Source organism: Heliconius melpomene, chromosome 17, assembly GCF_056956725.1.
Source record: "Heliconius melpomene rosina isolate 202511_hmr_F chromosome 17, ASM5695672v1, whole genome shotgun sequence".
In the NCBI taxonomy this organism is placed as follows: domain Eukaryota; kingdom Metazoa; phylum Arthropoda; class Insecta; order Lepidoptera; family Nymphalidae; genus Heliconius; species Heliconius melpomene.
In genome coordinates this window covers 11,100,177-11,118,160 of record NC_140405.1, presented here as the reverse complement: position 1 = coordinate 11,118,160, position 17,984 = coordinate 11,100,177, and the positions used below count along the sequence as shown (strand labels likewise).

Genomic DNA, 17,984 nt, shown 5'->3' with positions numbered 1-17,984 from the left:
GGAATTTACGTATTTCTGTTATACTTTCAGCTATTATACTTTTAAAATATCGTTTTCGTTTTTTTCCGCTATATTCTGAATATAGAAGAGTAGTCACAGGCTACCATTGTGAGGATACTTTGTTCTCCATTTTTAGAGTGGTGGAACTCAACGCCGTGATTATTGATATTCGTAGAGCGAGGAAATGGAAGTATTTTATTCCCCCGAGTGTGAATTGAGCAACCATTACCATTTTTTTCACAATTTGGCCGCAATGTGTAAATTTTTTCGTTTGCAATTATCAACATTATTTTTCTCGCTATTTCTCTTTCATAGGTATACGTAGAATACTTTATGTTAAGTGACTAATCACTGTGTTTTATGGTGTTTTTCCGATATTACGTTTAAGTGGCGCAAGTATTGAGGCGCGATAATTAGCTGGAATATCTTAGCAAACTTAACAGAGCGGACCAAATTATACATAATTTAATTTCTGAGTCTCCATCCCCTTCCTAGATAGTGTTGGGTAGCGACTCCCCCTAGATAGTGTTGGACTCCTAACTCCCCAGTTTGTCTACCTAGACCAGAAACGAAAATATTTTAAAATTCAAAATTAAATTTAAAATGTAGGACGCTTTCTTGCTAAGCAACGATGTCAACTTTTTACTTTATTATTTCAAAGTTTTATTCGTACACTTCAGAATAAATTTCATTCAAAATTTTTATGTTTTAATTTAAAAAAATCTGTTTAAGTGCGAATCGGACTCGCCCACCGAAGCTACCGTACCAATTTCAGGATTGTAGGTCAACGGGAAATACATCTTATAAAAGTTGACGAACTTAAGTTTGCCCATATGGATTATTTTTTTATGAAATTAACTATAAATATAAATTTGTAATGATTTTTTCTCTGAATTACCTTTAAATTTTCATTTTTCGGATTTCTTAATTTGTATTGTAAACTCACACTGCGAGCCAAATTTTATAACTGTAAATCCACGAAAAGCACCCTATAGGTTTTGATTACGTTTTTCATACAAAATGCATCAAGTTCGGTGCATAAATGGTCTTATCTTTTGATTGAACCCTATAAAAGGAATTTTACTTTCTTTATCTTTTATACCCATTGAGATTTCTTGATTTACTATCATATAAAGAAAACTAAACAAGGATTGGCTCCAAAGACTAAAATTAGTATATTCCGTATTCCATTACTAAGATGAAAACGTAGCATGCCTTTAAATAGCTTCATACTATTTTTAGAGTGCAATCTACCAGATGTACCGAATTCCAATTTCCAAAAATTGGGACGACATCAAGATCTTTCTGATCTTAAAGTTTAGTTTTCAAGCTTTGTGAGTTTGTTTTCTTTGGATTAAAGTATTAGATCTTTGCGTTAAAAACATAAAATTTAAGTAAAATAATAATTCTCAGTTAAATTATTTTAATATTAAGTAATTCGACTTAGATTAGTCTAAATTATCATTTCATGTGTGTGTGTATCATTTTATTTCTCGACTCTGATAAAACAAGACATGGCTTTGAATTCCGTCATTCGCGCGGAATATTCCGTATTCAAACGAAAAGTTGAAGAAAGTTGAAAAAAAATCAAAATACCCGCATTAAATCAACAAAGACAAAAATATTCCATCCTATAATAATTTCAACCTCGAAGAGACCGACTTCCCATTATTTTTCAATTTATAAAGTAAACAGAGACCGCAAGAGTCGTTTTATTCAGGATTAGTCGGCGCGAAAACACCTTTAATTTTGTCTAAGTAAAGTAAATTCAACTTGGTAACAATGGCCGTTGAGCTAATATAAGCAAACTTCATGCACAGTGCGGTGGAGCGCTCATAGCGTTTAATAATGCAAGATATTATCTTATATGAAATAGATAATAAATAGACAGAGGGAAAGTAATGGTAAGACTCTCCGTTCTCTACGCATTAGAGATATTGTGTGTTAAGTGGTGGAACTTAGGTTGTTTTCTTACTAGACTGAGGAAGAGAAATTATTTAATTTCCTCGGATGGCAATCGAACTCATAACTGTCGCGTTTTCAGGCTGAGAGCCTAAAATATTTTGTGTATTTTTTTTTTCTTACCTTATTTTTCTGAAATAAGGAGAATAAATAGAAAGCAGAGTGACTAATATCACTCTATTCTTCATTAACATTGACAATTTTATTATGATTCTTTCATATAAAAAAACATTTGTACACGATTCGATACACAACATAACTCGATTCGAACCCGCACCTATTCACAACCGACCATAAACATCAATTAAGCTATCTGCTTAAACAAAAGTTTTCTTGCCTAATATTACACACTTTATTTAATATCACATTTAATAATAAGGCAGAATTCTTAAATCATACCTAGAAACGTACGTAAGAAAATTAAAATGTATTTAAAAGTTATTACAAAGACAGCCACGTTAAAATTTTCATTTCCGCAAAAATTAAACATTAAAATCGCATTACAAATGCAAATGAACAAAGAAATCCGCCGGCTGTTCATATAAAATGAAACTCCAATTCGCGAGTTACGCGACTTGTATGATGTACGCAGGATCTGTGCATCATAGATGATAAGTAAGAATATGGAGAAGGGCTGTGAGTGGATGGTTGAAAATAATAATTATTTTGTTATAATTGTGGATGATTGTGAATAGATAAAAGAGCAGCGTTGAGTTACGCTAATTGTCTTATACAATGTAAGCAGGTAATGTATGGTATGCCACACATAATGTCTCGAAAACTCAATGAAAAATAGCAAACAGAATATCTGAACACTAACAACTAGCCTGCTAAATGCGGGATAGAGCGTGAAGCAGAAAGCTAAAATCTTAAACTTTTCCCCTGTTCTGTGTCCCAGTAACACATGTTCACAAAATAAATTTATGTGCGGGAAGCCGTTGAATTTTATAGTCAGGAACGAAGTTGTTATAGCGACTTTAACATTTCTATGTAACGTGCGTCTTACTTTGGTTGTTAAGATGTTATAGAACCTTAGGAGTTGCGGTAAAAGACAGGATATGAAACGTTTCTCATCCTTTATATTGTAGATGTGTTATTAATTTTAAGATTATGTTTATTTTTAGGGTTCGGTGGTTACTTTAAAATGAACGAAACTCTTATATAATGACTTTGTTCTCCTTTATCCGTCTGTCCAGACCATTTATTTCAATGTTTACCTCCCATATTAAGCTGAAATTAATATTAAAAATTCATATCTAATATTTTTAGCAGTACACTATTATTTTTAGAACGAACACCGCGTTTATAAACATTCAACTAGGGGTCGAACCCTCATCTATCAAGCACTGTTCAACAAAACTTGAAACTTAAAATATATCTTCAAAACAACTGATTTTGAATGTCACCAGCGATTCCTTTTACATCAAAATTTGATTCTTTTGATGCAAATCTGAAAACCAATTACTGGCATGCGGGCAACGTCTGAGCCCGCACCCGCATCGGTGAGCGCTTGGGCTTAAGTAAAGCATATTCTTTGTTGGATCTGGAATTTTGATTGGAAGGAAAAGAATTTTCGTATAAAGCTGTCAGTATTACAGTAGGTTCTAGGTTGTTAGGTTTGGTAGAATTTGTATGTAATCGATTCTGTCTTTATCATAACATGGGGGTTTTGGCTGACGAGGTGATAAAAACACGGTGGTTGTTTATATTCTTACTCGTAGGAATAGTTATATTTAAATTGTTTTCGTTCCTCATCACGTAACGTTCCAAAATTTGGACGAAGAGTCGGGAACGGAGTGTGTTAACACTAAGTTCTTTATGCTTAACATGCTATATACGGAAGACAACGTGAAAATAAAAAAGAAAAGTATTGTTGTATATTATATATCAGTATTACAAGCAGTAGATACGATTTTAGCTAAAATTATTTTAAAAACACGAGAAACTGGCGCAGTGCTTTGAATTAGTATTGTTTATTTCAATATAATATAGTGAACATATTATGTTCTGAGGCGGACCCCAAATCGCGCTTTCTCTTATTACCAGAGCAAGAAAATGAAAATAATTAATTTCCTAAATGAGCATCCATCCTCGCGTGTAGCCCGACCGTACAATTCTTACAAATATTGATAGTTACACTCTTATAATTACATGGACAATTGAAATCAAAGTGACAGATCACTATGACTCTATCCTACTTATTTTTTTAAATCTCAAAAAACTATTGAATCTAAGAAATAAATCTTGCCAGCAGTAAAAACCATGTACCCCATGATAAATTATTGTAAGCAGGACACAAATAGACCTGTATTTTTAGCTTTATTATGATTTGTGTGGATGTTACGCATAAGTAAAGAAATATGACATTCCATTACCCTGAACACGAAGTCGGGATTTCTATATTACGAAAATTTGTATTACTTTATTGTATACAGGGTGGTTTTTTTGTTTCTTTATAATCATATTTGTATTATTTTCTGTATTGGATGGCGTAATTATGTATAAACATTTTGAAATAGGGATTTTGATATTTTAATTTGGATAATGAGTGAGTGATGAAGAATGAGTAAGACACGAAGGAGGATTCATTCGTTCATCTCTGGGTGGCGAAGATTTGTAAAATCTCTCTACAGAAATGCTAACAACAAAAACAACTGATGAATAACCGTATAAGATTATAAGCGAGGCCGAGGCCATCCTAACGTAGAGTATAAGCTTGCGACTGTTATATTTTCTTTTTCTCGCTCTGGTATCGAGGCAAAATGCGGCGTTTAGTTTCACTCATTACGCAATACGCTCGGGAATTCGGCGGAAAATTAATAGGAATTGAAATACACTCCGTATTAACACTAGGTTATCAGGTTTCCTGTCGATTCTCCAATATATGGAACAGAGTGAAGCGAAAAAAAAAAAATGCAAGCGTAGCTCGATATGAATGGTTGACTTAAATTTGAGGTCCTCGTTGCTGACGTCATCAATTGTGTCGCTCTCATAATAAGATAGAGCGCTGCGTTAAGTTTCGCCTTTGAGTAACTTACTAACACCACAGTATTTTTTTTTATTTATTTTAGAAAAATGAATAAAACATAATTTGTTTACTCAAACAATGTAACCTTTGATATATTTAAAGGAAACAATTACACTGTTAAGCATTTGTGTAATTCCTGACTTATATTTCCGGGAATTTAAGCCTCTACATAATAAGATAAGTCAGTTCTTAGACATCTCAAAGCCGCTTTGCAATCTACTAAATTGTTCTTGTTCTTTTAAGTCTTCGAGTGGTTGTTTGAAGCATGGCCTTGGAGTTACCTTTTTTCTATTTTTATCTATTTTTACTAATTTTATGGATAAAGTGGAAAACCTAGTGACCAGTACCAAAATCTACTTTCGTTTTTTGTTGCGAGCTTGGTAAAACAGCCAAAGTAATGAATTATTTGCAATTATCCCCACTTTTATGAAATAATGAATCGAAGAGTCTCGACAAGGATTTTTATTAATTTAGGTCATATTATTATTATAACAGGAGATAATGTTAAAAAAATATTACTTTTTAAATAAAATTAATCACCTCAATATATTTTTACTTCTACAATAATTTTATAAATATTTTCAAACATTTTTAAAGTGTTTTTCTATATTTAAGAAAGAAAAATACTTAATAAGAAAACGTATAAAAATTTTAAGCGCAGTAAAACGTAAAAAAAATGTTTATTTGAAGTAACCTCAGAACAGAATAAAAAAAACTACGAATTAAATTAATGTTTTTGTATTTTATAATCCATATATCGAAGAAAACTAAATATAGTCTATATTACATTATGTTAATAGTTTCGAAGCACATGACCGTCTGAACCTGTTACCTCAGGCACCTATTTCCATTTCACCACGCGGACGAAGCCGTAGCTAAAAGCTAGTGGCACTAAAACAGACAATTGCTCTTAAGTAAAGCAACTAGACTTTACCATGCTCTCCACCGTACCTGCACCAGACATGGTAATACATACAAATGTGTGTACACTATACAGCCTATACAAATATTTGGGGACGTCAGCTTCAGATATATCATATTTATTTATAAGTATTTCATAGTATGTAAATTTACTTTATTATATCACCCAATTTTCGGGTATCGTGTGTTGAGTGGCGGAACTGAACGACGTGTTTTATCTTTTTACTTATATTATGTAATAGATGTATATATAATGAGACCGGTGCGGTGGTGGCGCAAGTGTGACTGTAAATGCGAATAGTTGTGGGTTATTTAATGTCTTAATTTCTTTGCTCTGGTAATCAGGCAAAGTGCGGCGTTAAGATCAGCCACTCAATACGCAATGTCTCAAGAATTCTTCGAAAAGTGGGAAACGGAAATGTCTAAATGTCAGACTGTAACGCTGTTGTGGATTAGATTCCTTCTCAAGAGAATCAAATATTTTCGTTTTTTTACAATAATAACAATCGAATCTCGAAAATAGGACAAAAAGTAGAGAAAGGAAAGTCTTGACACTCGGTTTCTGGCTAACCTGCTATATGCGGGATAAGCGTGACGCAAAAAAGCACTACTAATATACTTAGAAAAAAATCTTAAACAAACATTTGACATAAGCTAAACCAATTTAACAAACATGGTCAGAATGCGGATTTGCAACAGATTGCGGATTTGAAAGTTAATGTATGGGAAACTCGAGAATCAACAATTTACTAGCATTTCTACAGTGTTAAGCACTTCCTCACGGTCATTCGAAATTTGGAATTTGAGACATTGATTATTCTGTGATAGTCGTGGGTTCGATTCCCGTCGGATAAAAGATTTTATTTAATATATTTTTCTTCTCCTGGTCCGACGACGCACAGTTCACCATCAAAAGCAGAACTCTGCTTTAGTAGTTTAGTAGTGCATAGTTTGTAGAGAAATTTCAACGGAATCTAACGCTACGCTTTGTCTTATCTCCAAAGAAAAGTAATGGAAACAATTTTAACCCCTAAGTGGGAGTCGAACTTACAGCCATCGTGCTTAAAGGTGATACTGTGACGCTGTGCCAGGACAGCTCGAATTCTCCAATAATATCTGAAGACGCCACATAAGTATTACTGGCTGTTCTTACAAAAACTGTCTTTAAAACTGATAAAGTTATCCTATATCTCAATTTTATGGTCAAATAAATGAGAAATTTAAAAAAACCTATAAAAGTACGTAAGTCTACCTACCTACTACTCTAGTAACTCGGTGTTGAGTTGTGCCCCTCAACACGCAATGTCTCCAGAATGGGGGAACGGCAGAAAGTCTTAACACTAGGTTCCCTCTACCTAACCTACAGTGTGCGGGATACAGCGTGAAGTTGAAGTAGGTACTTTACTATAAGCAAATAAATTATATTAAAAAAATATATTAGATCTCTCTCAATATTCACTGCTAAATTCCCACTAATCCACATCTAAAAAGGATGAAATAAAAGGAATTATAGCCCTATCTAAAACTTGATAAGTTCCGTTCCCAGAAACCTACAAGTACAGCGAGCTGTAGAACATCAGTTGTGAGTTTTAACGGTAGTATTCCTTGGAGAGGCGCCGCCTGATATTTTATTCATGGGCAGAGGCCCAACGAGTCTGTAATAGGATTCTATGATCAAAGATTTAAACAACCCTGGACGGGTTTTTTTGACCTCAACATATTACGTGCTTATGTTTCATTGTAGTGAACTTAATTATGTATAGTATATATGTATGTATGTATTTGGGGCTGTCGTGGCAGGGGTATAAGCATGTGACTCAAAATACAGCGGTTGCGGGTTCGATTTCCACTCGGAGCACTAAAATATTTAATATTTTCATTTCCTCGCTCTAGTAACGTTGCAAAGCGCGGCGTTGAGTTCCGCCACTCAACACGCAATGGAGGGAACCGAGTGTCTTAACTTAACTAGGTTACACAAGAGACAAAGAAATGTAAATATTAAAAACTTCATTTCTTCTAGTGGGAATCGAACCTACAAACTGTCACGCTTACAGTTACACGCTTGTGCCCCAGCCACGACTGACTTCAATACCATAAATAAACATTTTAAAATTATTTATTTATTAAGCTGGAACCCATACACACTCAAAATAGCTCGTAAAAACTTAATTCAAACCAGCATTCTTTCGAAATTATACTAAAATTAGTTGTTATTACTTCATTAAATTACTTAGCCAGTCTTTTCTATCCCTGAGGCAGAACTAGAACTAGCCTCATTATGATGCAGTAAATAGAATTAACTCTTTCTTACAAAGGCAAAGCAGAAACTAAAATAAATGTATTTATTTATAGCAAGCTCTATTCTCTTCAGTTTCCCGTTTCTTATTTATATTTACTGCTTTAAAGATTGTTATAGAAAATTGCATTATTACGCTAAGTTTCTTGTTTTTTTAGCGTAGTCGGCTGAAGGTGAGGAAAGGAATTGACTTAAAGGGAACGGGTTCCCTCTGTCTAAAAAAAATAGATTTTCTATTCCCTTACTTTTGAAGTACAGTAAAAACAGATAACTTTAAACTTATTCATATTAAAAAGTATACCGCGGAAAAAGATATTATAATAAGTATTTAATTATCCTATTATATTCTACATGGCTTCCTTAATAGGTTTATAGAATTACACATAATATGCATGATATCTTTATGATAAACAATTGTAAGCCAATTAATTATCTATGTTTTATGGAACGAGTCACTGTTTCTAGGAATAAGTCAATCGATACTCCACTACCTGATAATTTACCTACTTTATAATGACTAGTATTTTTCTGAGGCCATAGTACAGTCTCTGGCTGTAACGAGACGGTTGTAGGTTCGATTTGCATTATTTAAAGAATTTTTAATTTTGGCGAGGGCGGTGCGAGTAGAGCAGAGTGTTTTACCATTAGGATCTCTCTACCTATGCAGCGTGACTCTAAATAAAAGAAATCCGGCGTAGAGTTTTGAGGATGTAAGATGAAAATTATATTTATTATATACCTACATGTTTTGTTTATTTTAAAATATTACCTTATATATACAGACCCGTGCCCTCTCAATAGTACTGAAAGAGATCGCTTTCCCGATAAGTCCATTGTAGCATATAATGTGTTCAATAAAGTATGTAAATAATGATATCAAGATAGTTTTGGGTTAAAATTCCATTTATGAAAATATTTATACATAAGGTTTCCTTGTTCTAGTTGGAAAAGTAATGGAGGGTAGTAAAATTCGTCTTAGTAATAGACACTCTGTCCTTCTATTCTCTTCTCTTCATTGTTTTTTGATATAAAATGGAAACATCTTTAATTGAAGAGGGAGTTCTGCTATTAAAATAATATTATTCTTATTGTAAAGAGCGAGCATGATAAAAATACTGAGAATATTTTTTCAGCTTTACGCTGCACCCTGTATAAGGTAGCTAGATTGAACTATTGTTTCCCACTTTTCGTTTAATTTTTGAGATATTTCTTGCAATTGTCTTTTGTTCTCACTATAGCAAGGAAATGAAAATGAGTCATTCCCCGTGAGTGGGAACCGAACCTACTACCGTCGCGTTTACATTCGGCATTTACAAATAGCGCCACAGTTCTAAAATATATTCATTTTTTATTTAAAAATAATGAAGACAAAAAAAAACTGCAAAATTACATCGTCCAAAACATAAAAGTAAATAAATTTAACACCGTCAATACGTTTTCTTGACATTCATCATGTTACACACTCTGACCTAAATCCGCCCGTTCTCAAAACGGCCAAACCGTAAAACTAGCTTATCCGAAACACCAGTCCCGGCGGTAACATAGCGTTAATCGGATTCACCCTTCGTTACCACTCCTCGCGTCTATTGACCGATGTAAAGGTTAAGGCACAATTGAGTTGGTATTTGCGAAGAATATAAGAATTTACACTGTTATTAGAACAAGGTAGCTTCTATGGATTTTTGTAAAGCTTTGTATTTGGTGAAGTTTTTGTTGTGTCGGTTTTTGCGGGGTATAAAAAGTAATATATTTATTATAATTATTACAGCATTTACTGTGTTATTTATAGTTACAATTATATATTAGAGGATATAATCTGGCGAGTGAACTCATCCATAGCACATCCAATTTTTAAATTGTAAAAATTAAAGCATAATTAAAGTTTTCGATGAAAAGTGATATAGGTGGCATTTATTTATTGTCTGTTTATACAATATATCAATTAATTGAAATATCTAATTACACTACTAATTAAAACAGAATATTATTTCTGGTACTGGTTGAAATTTTGCGATAATTGAGGGCAACGTGGAGGTTAGAGTGCTATACTCCACACTGCCCCCAATTAGAGACATTAGTAACTAGCACAGAAAAAAATAATATTCAATAAATATTCCACTGATTTATTTAAATTATTTTGATATATTTTTTTTTGATTGCGCAGCATTGGTTACGCCACTCCACAAACAATGGCGCAAAAAAAACTGTACAGAAAATGGAGAATAGATTGTCTATCTGCTGACCTTGCTAAGTGGGAAAAAGCATAAAACTTTATTTTAAATAAAAATTTTAACTTTGTAATTAAAATTTTTCACCTCAATCCCACGATAAAAAAATTAGTCCACGATCCGCAATATCATAAACGTCCAAAACGACCAAATATAAAGGTACAAGCATCGATTCCTCAACCATCGTAAGCGGATTGTCACCCTTAGCGTAGCGCATTAAATGTTTAACCGTTTCTGAATTATTTAACGGTTCCGGTCGTTTAGCGTAATACCTCACCTTGTTGTTTGCCCGCAACTTTTCAGATTGTTACGGCCCTTGAATTTAGTTAAATATTCATATTGTGTATTTTGTGATTTATGTTCTTGTTGTTTTAGCCGTGGATGAGGGATAAACCAGAGATGGTGTGAATGGAGAAAAAGATGGAATAAAGACAACGGAATGATTTGTCGTAGCGCAATTTCACAGCATCTGAGGTGGAAATTGGGAAATCTTAAAGCTAGGTTCCCCCTGCCTACCCTGCTAATTGCGGGATACAGCGTGAAGCTAAAAAGATTAGCGCATTATATAATACTAGCGGCCCGCGCGCGGCTTCGCTTGCGTGAACTACGTTATTATTAATTTCTGTCTCCATGAGTACCTACGTCCTATAAGTGACGTCCATGCAAAATTTGAGACTCCTAGCATTTGTAGTAACGAAGATTCATAGAAACTTTCAACTCCAAAAACAACCCCTTAGAAGTCGAATATGCAAATTCCCGTCTTAGCGAGCACCTACGTCCTATAAGTAACTCCTATGCAAAATTTCAGATTCCTAGCACATGTAGTTTCTGAGATTTCGTGATGAGTGAGTGACCTTTCGATTTTATATATATAGATGAGCAGAGATGTCACTAAGCAGAGAAAATCCATTAATATGTGATGATGATAAATTTTATTTAAACATGTCAACATGTCAACATTATCAACTCATTACCATTATTCTTCAAGGGAAATATTGATTTACCATACGCCAAGTCATACATAATTAAAGCATTAATTGCTATGTTCCATATTGTCAAATTATAAACGACTAGCGGACCCGGACGCGGCTACGCCTGCTTGAAATATAAGAATATAATTTCTATAGAAATATAATTTCAATCTAGATGAAATGCTAAAAGTGACTATTATATTTATTTTCATAAGGATGAATATCAAAATGACGCGGTAACGAACGCGGTCGCGTAGCGACGACGGTTGTTATTAACATGGCAGAATAAATTGCATGTCAAATTAGAAAGTACTTTAATTTATTAGTTTATATGTGTAATGTAATGTTATATAGCCTATAGCACTTCTGAAGAATGCAGCTTTTATACAAAACAAAAACAATGTAAATCAGACCAGTAGATCCAGAGATCTTAGCGTTCAAACAAACAAACAAACAAACAAACAAACAAACTCTTCCGCTTTATTATATTAAGATAAAGTATATCATGGAATCGACGCGTATAACTGTAATTAAATAGTTTTCAAATTAGATGATACCTATGTTTTAGATTCGTTTCTAAAACCATATAAACCAATATGCCACAGTCTGACAATGTACACGCAATTTTCTCTTTCAAAACAACTCGGAGAAGGAGGAAGAAGTGGATTGCCACTGGGTTTTCTCTGCCAATTTTTTTTTTTAGTTTTACGTTCTAACCTGCATAACAGAGTAAAACGTATCAATCACAATCTACGAAATATGTGCTTAGTGGCGAAACTCAACGGTTTTTCTTCTTACCAGAGCGAGAAAATGAAAAAATTCTTTTCCTGAGCAACTTATTCTTCTGCCAACATACAAACAAATATATTTTACATTTAACTTGCCCATAATGCAGATAAAAAATAATGCACTATATAAGCTCCTTTTCGCTTAGTTAGTTTTAAGCTAGTTAATGTTAGGAAAGTTCGGAAAGTTTGGTTGTCGGTGCTGTAACCAGGTGAGATAGAGTAACTTGTAATGGAATTTATATATTACCCAGTTGCACAGCGAGTGACTGTAGACGCGACCGTTATTGGTTCAATTCCAACTCAGGGGAATAAAATGTTCCTTTTCCTTGCCTTGGTTCCCAAGCGTGCTGTTCAACCACGCTTTCTCCAACCAAGTTTATATAATGCTTTATTTTTTATCTTCATTATGGACAAGTTAAATGTAAAATGTAGAGGCCAGATCAGCATTGAGTTACGCTACTCAACACGCAACACCTCCAAAATTCGGCGGAATACTGGGAACCTAGTATTTTACTAGGTTCCCTCTGCCTACCCTGCTGTGTACAGGATATAGCGTAAAGCTGATTTAATTTTAATTTAAAGAGAAAATTAAATCATTACTTCATAATCCAATAGCTAATACAAACATTACAATAGCTTAGTTATTATATTTCAAAGCACACAAGTATATCAATAACACAATATAATCTAAGAATCCCTTTCAATTATACACCACATTAGTTTAAGAGGTAAGCGCTGCAAAGCAAATAGACAGTGCTCCCACTGCAAGCTGCAACTCCGAGTAAGTACTCCAAGTCAATACCAACTAAGTAACGTTACGTTGGAAACGTACGTATATACGTATATTATTATTTACAGTAAACACAAGTTGTTTATTTATTATATAGAAGCAGTTATTATTGCTCGATGATAATATAAATTATAGATAGATATATCTTTAAAATAGATATATCTTTAAAAGAATGGATTGGAGCCGCGGTGGCGCAGTGGCACAAGCCTTCGACTCTACACGAGACGGTTGTGGCTTCGATTCAAACTCGAAGGAATGAAATGTGTACTAGTTTCATTTCTTTGCTCTGGTAATGAGGGGCGGCGGGGTTAAACTAAATTCACGGATTCCCTCTGTCCACAATTTTATGTGCGGGATTCAGCGTGAAGCAAAAAAAATCGTGAATAATGGAATGAAAATGTAGACTTAAATCAGGCAGGGTTAAGACATACTACGATAACTATTTGGTTATTCTATAATAATTATTATTTATATTCTTTTATAGCATTTACAATAAAATAAGACTGTACTGTACGTAATTGATGAAACAAAATGAAATAAAAAGTTTTCTTCTTCTTCTATAAAGCTAAATAGCTCTAAAAATGACTACAATTTTTCTTTTACTTGAGATTTGAACTCGCAACCATCTAGTCAGCTTAAGGAGCCGTGCTACAATAGTGTCTATAATAAAACTAATTTACCTGAAACAGCAATTTAATTAAGGCGTGCTATTTCAGAGAATCACTTAGTACCAGTGTTAGTGTTAAGGTGAGCTGATCAACAGAGTACTTAGGAAGAGTTCTAAAATTACTAATTATTATGTCTCTTTATAACTTGTGTTATGTTTCCTTGTAGTTTAATACTGCTTACATCACATTATTATATTTAGTATGGTACATGTTACAACTAGTGCAATCTATCGTTTCTGTTTTTATAGTTTTACTTTACATAAATGTTTTAATACTTTTTAATCGACTCTTTACAATGACTAGAGTAGATAGAGGAAATTTAGTGTTAAGACACTCCGTTCGCCACTGTTTGTCCAATGTTCGAGACACTGCATGTTTAATAGCGACACTCAACGCCGCCCTCTGTCTGTTTATCAGAGCGAGTAAACGAAAATAATTCTTTTTTTATACGTTTTAAAGTATTTTTATTTCCCAAGTGTGAAATAACACTTGAAAATCATTAAAAATAGGAAAATAATTCATTCCGTCAAATGGAAATGGAAAACACAACCGTCATGTTGACGGGCAGACACTGGACCACCATAGAGATCTCAACTCAACCCGTTATCTTATCGGGGAATTTCCATTTCCTTAATTCATTCCCTCGAGCAGGCATCGATCCCGCTACCACGTACCACCAAACATTTATGGTCAAAATCTGCAATGCACCACTAAACCCTTATTGTTTGTATGTATATATAATAAACTTACTTCAAAGCATAATACGTTAACTAGATAACCAGCACCGTCTTAATTAAATAAACATAAGAACTCGATTTATAATCCTGTTTGCATATATATTTTACACAGATAGAGTTACACTAAATCCATTTTGCTGTTTGTAAATGGTTATTTTAAATGACTTCCTTCTTCTTCTTCCTCCTGGCATCAATCCCGGCTATTGCCAGGATCCCTCCTACTCAACCTACTCCACTTTGCACGGTCTTTTGCGTCCTCGGTGGTTAGACCATTGGCTCTCATGAAATGACTTCCTTATTTCTATGAATTATAAGTATAATTGTATTTAGCAATGGCAGCTTCTGGCTAGAAACGCGACGGTAGTGGGATCGGTTCCCACCCTGGGGACCCACCCAGACAAAATAAAGGGCGTAGTTAAGTTCCGCCACTCAATATGGAATGTCTTGAAAGTAACCGCCCTGGGAATACCATCATGTCCCAGAGGCACTATAGCTGTGAATTCGATCTCAATTCAAAGTTTTCCTTTTCAAAAAGTCTATAATATTTTGTAGACAAATGCAAGTAAATGTCTCACAGACATAATACGAGTAAATCTTGTTTGTCCCAAAACCATTTATGTTCACAGAAAATAAAGGAAACGGAAACGAAACGTTAAAGATATCCATTTGAAGATATATGATAATATTTATTTACCTATAGAGGCCTACATGACGCAACGGCACACCATTTGACTGTAAATTGTGGGTTCGATTCTCACTTGGAGGAATTAATTATTTTCAGTTCGGTGCCCTGGTAAGGTAGGTTCCGTCTCGATATTCAATGCCTCGAAAATTGGGTTGAAAATAAGGGATGGAGTGTATTAACGCTAGGTTCCTTCTTCTTATTTTTTTAGATATAGCGTGCACCTTAAAAATATTTATTTTAATTATTATAGATTTCCAGACCAACATTAATTACGAAACAATCTATAGCTATTATAAAAAAAGAATTTCAAACGTCACTGAGCTCAAAAATTTTTATAAATGTTAGTTTGCTGTACCCTGAAATACTTTACGAACGGAATTCCTATATGCTGTGGAATCCTAGAATTTTCTTTGTATGAAATGTTAAAGAAATAAATTAATACAACAAAAAAGGTTTTAAAGTTGATAAAAATCGTTTAGTAGTTATATTCGTGACACGTTATGACGGCGCGACGGTTGCAGGTTCGATTTTAACTAGCAAGAATTATTTTCATTTCCTCTGTTTGGTAGCAGAACAAATTGTAGTGCTGAGTTCTGCCGCTCAATATGCAACGAGTCTAAAATTAGGCGGAAAGTTGGGAACAGAGTGTTAAGACACTTCGTCTTAACTTTCTTCTATCTACCCTTTTATACGCAGATCCCCCCCCCCCCATATTGCTAAAAAAAAAACAATAAAACAAAAAAATTAAACCAATTTTATCAAGTAACCGTTGCTACGTGATATAAACCGTTGCTACGTAAAATAAAAGAAAATTTTTACTGCTCCCATTACAATACCGTAAACAATATTTCCCTTTTCCCATTCCATTCTCATAATAAAAAAAGGCGTATTAAAAAAACAAATTTAATAAGAAAAAACGATACAATCTTAAATCAATGCTATCAATTTCAGTTTCCGTAAGGACAAGGGCCCAGTTGACAAATCAAATCTGGAGACCGTTTGGCCTATAGCTACCTACTTTCTCCGCTTTACGTTCATGCAATCAAATATTTACACTGATTGCCAACCTTTTTATTTCTCGCGTAGATTCCTTTTTGAGACTATCAGGAATATACGAAATTTAACTTAAACAACTCTTGTTATTGCTTTCTTTTATTTCTATTTCTCGTTCTCATTATATTGTGACTTATTTTTTTTTAAAAGCTTGGTCGGTTTCCACGAGACGTGCGTGGGTTCCAATTCCGCTGAGTTCAATTCTTTGTTTTTAAAAAAGTAATTTTCTTTCCTAAGTCCGCAATAATATTTTAAAAATGTTTAAATAATGCAATTAAATATACCTCGTCAAATATCGCATGGAATAGTAAAATACTTACATTTATGCAATGTAGGTTATTTAGCGCAGTGGAGAAACGTTTCATTATAAGTACTAGTAGTAGATTATGGGTGGCACCGATTTTCTCACAGTACTATTACACGGAGATTTTATGTTTTTTTTATAGTCCAAGTTGGAGGAGGGGCTTGGGTTCAGGTTCCACATTCAATTTTCGTCCTTTACTCGCACAATCACATACTAATATGAACGACACTTAAGGAACTGCTAAAATTCTAGATAATTTCCACATAAATTATCATAATTAAACAAATTAATAAAATTATGATAATTTATGATTATAATAATTTTATTAGCTTTTCACTGTATCCCGCTCATAGAAATTTAGGCAGAGGGAACTACGGAACCTAGTGTTAAGACACTACGTTTCTTTTATTAGGACACTTCATCACTACGCTGGCACTCAATGCCACGCTGTGCAGTGTTACCAGAACGAGGACATACAAATATTAAATATTTTATTCCCTCGAAGAGAGTCAAATAATTAAGTAGTATTTTTTTTCCTAAGTAATATTTAAAGCATTGATTTATTTTATTTTATCTGTCACTTTATACTGATAAATATAGTTATATTAATATTATCTGCATAAGGTGAAAGATGATAAAATAAATATAATCTTATAATTATACTTGAAAAATTAATTCTAAGACAAATCTCACGCATTTTTCTACGTATCTTGTTTTTCTCTTACAAATCATCGAATTCAACGAACATTCGTTAGTGAGTCCAATTATTATATTACCAAGTTATTTTAGGAATAAAAAATAAAATATATAAGAAAAAAATATTAAACATAATTATGATAAAAACATAAAATATGTATACTTATATATTCAATTCAGATAAAAGAGATCCATCAACAAATGTCATTTTAATTTAATCGAAACTTCTTTATTTCCCAACTTAAACTAACTTGTCAATCAAAAAAGATTTTAAATTTATTATTTACCAATCAAATAATTAATACAAAATATATATATATTTACCTTAATTCCACAAAAAAAAATCCTCGACAACACACGCGTTAGATTAGATAAGGGTGTAACGAAACGTTCGCCCTCTTCCAGGCGTGAGGAGGTACTGCAGAGTTAGGATCCTGTTACAGTCCACATGAAGCGTTTCTGCGCAGAATCTGCCCCAAATGGGTTAGTCAGCTGATGACAGTTAAGGTCAGTGTGTCAATTATTAGAATTAAGGAATTATATTAATAAAGTTTAAAGAAATTATTAATTATTGTGATATAAATAATAAAATGTCACGTCGTGTACTGTGTCCTCTAATGCCAGAATTCATAAAAATAAAACTGAGCAAGCCCCTGTATAAGCGAAAAATGACGAATGGAGAGGGATATCTCTCTAAAAATTTAAACAATAAATTATTTGCAATTTTTTTTCCTTGTTTGATCATACGGCTTGTAATAAATATAGCAGGGTAGGCATAGAAACTTAGTGTTAAGACACTATTTTCTTACTACTACTACTACTTCCTCAAAAGGAATCTTTTGAGTAATTTGTCCTAC

General features: G+C 33.4%; 1 protein-coding gene across 1 annotated transcript in view; it reads right to left on the bottom strand.

The window, feature by feature from the left end:
- The window catches only part of LOC146530271 (protein O-mannosyl-transferase TMTC1-like), a 117,743-nt gene extending 100,165 nt beyond the window's left edge, over positions 1-17,578 (bottom strand). Inside the window, exon 1 of the mRNA XM_085200363.1 lies at positions 17,452-17,578. The gene's annotated coding sequence lies outside the window, so the exon portion shown is untranslated. The remainder of the gene's footprint in view (positions 1-17,451) is intronic.
- Between the last annotated feature and the right edge of the window lie 406 nt (positions 17,579-17,984).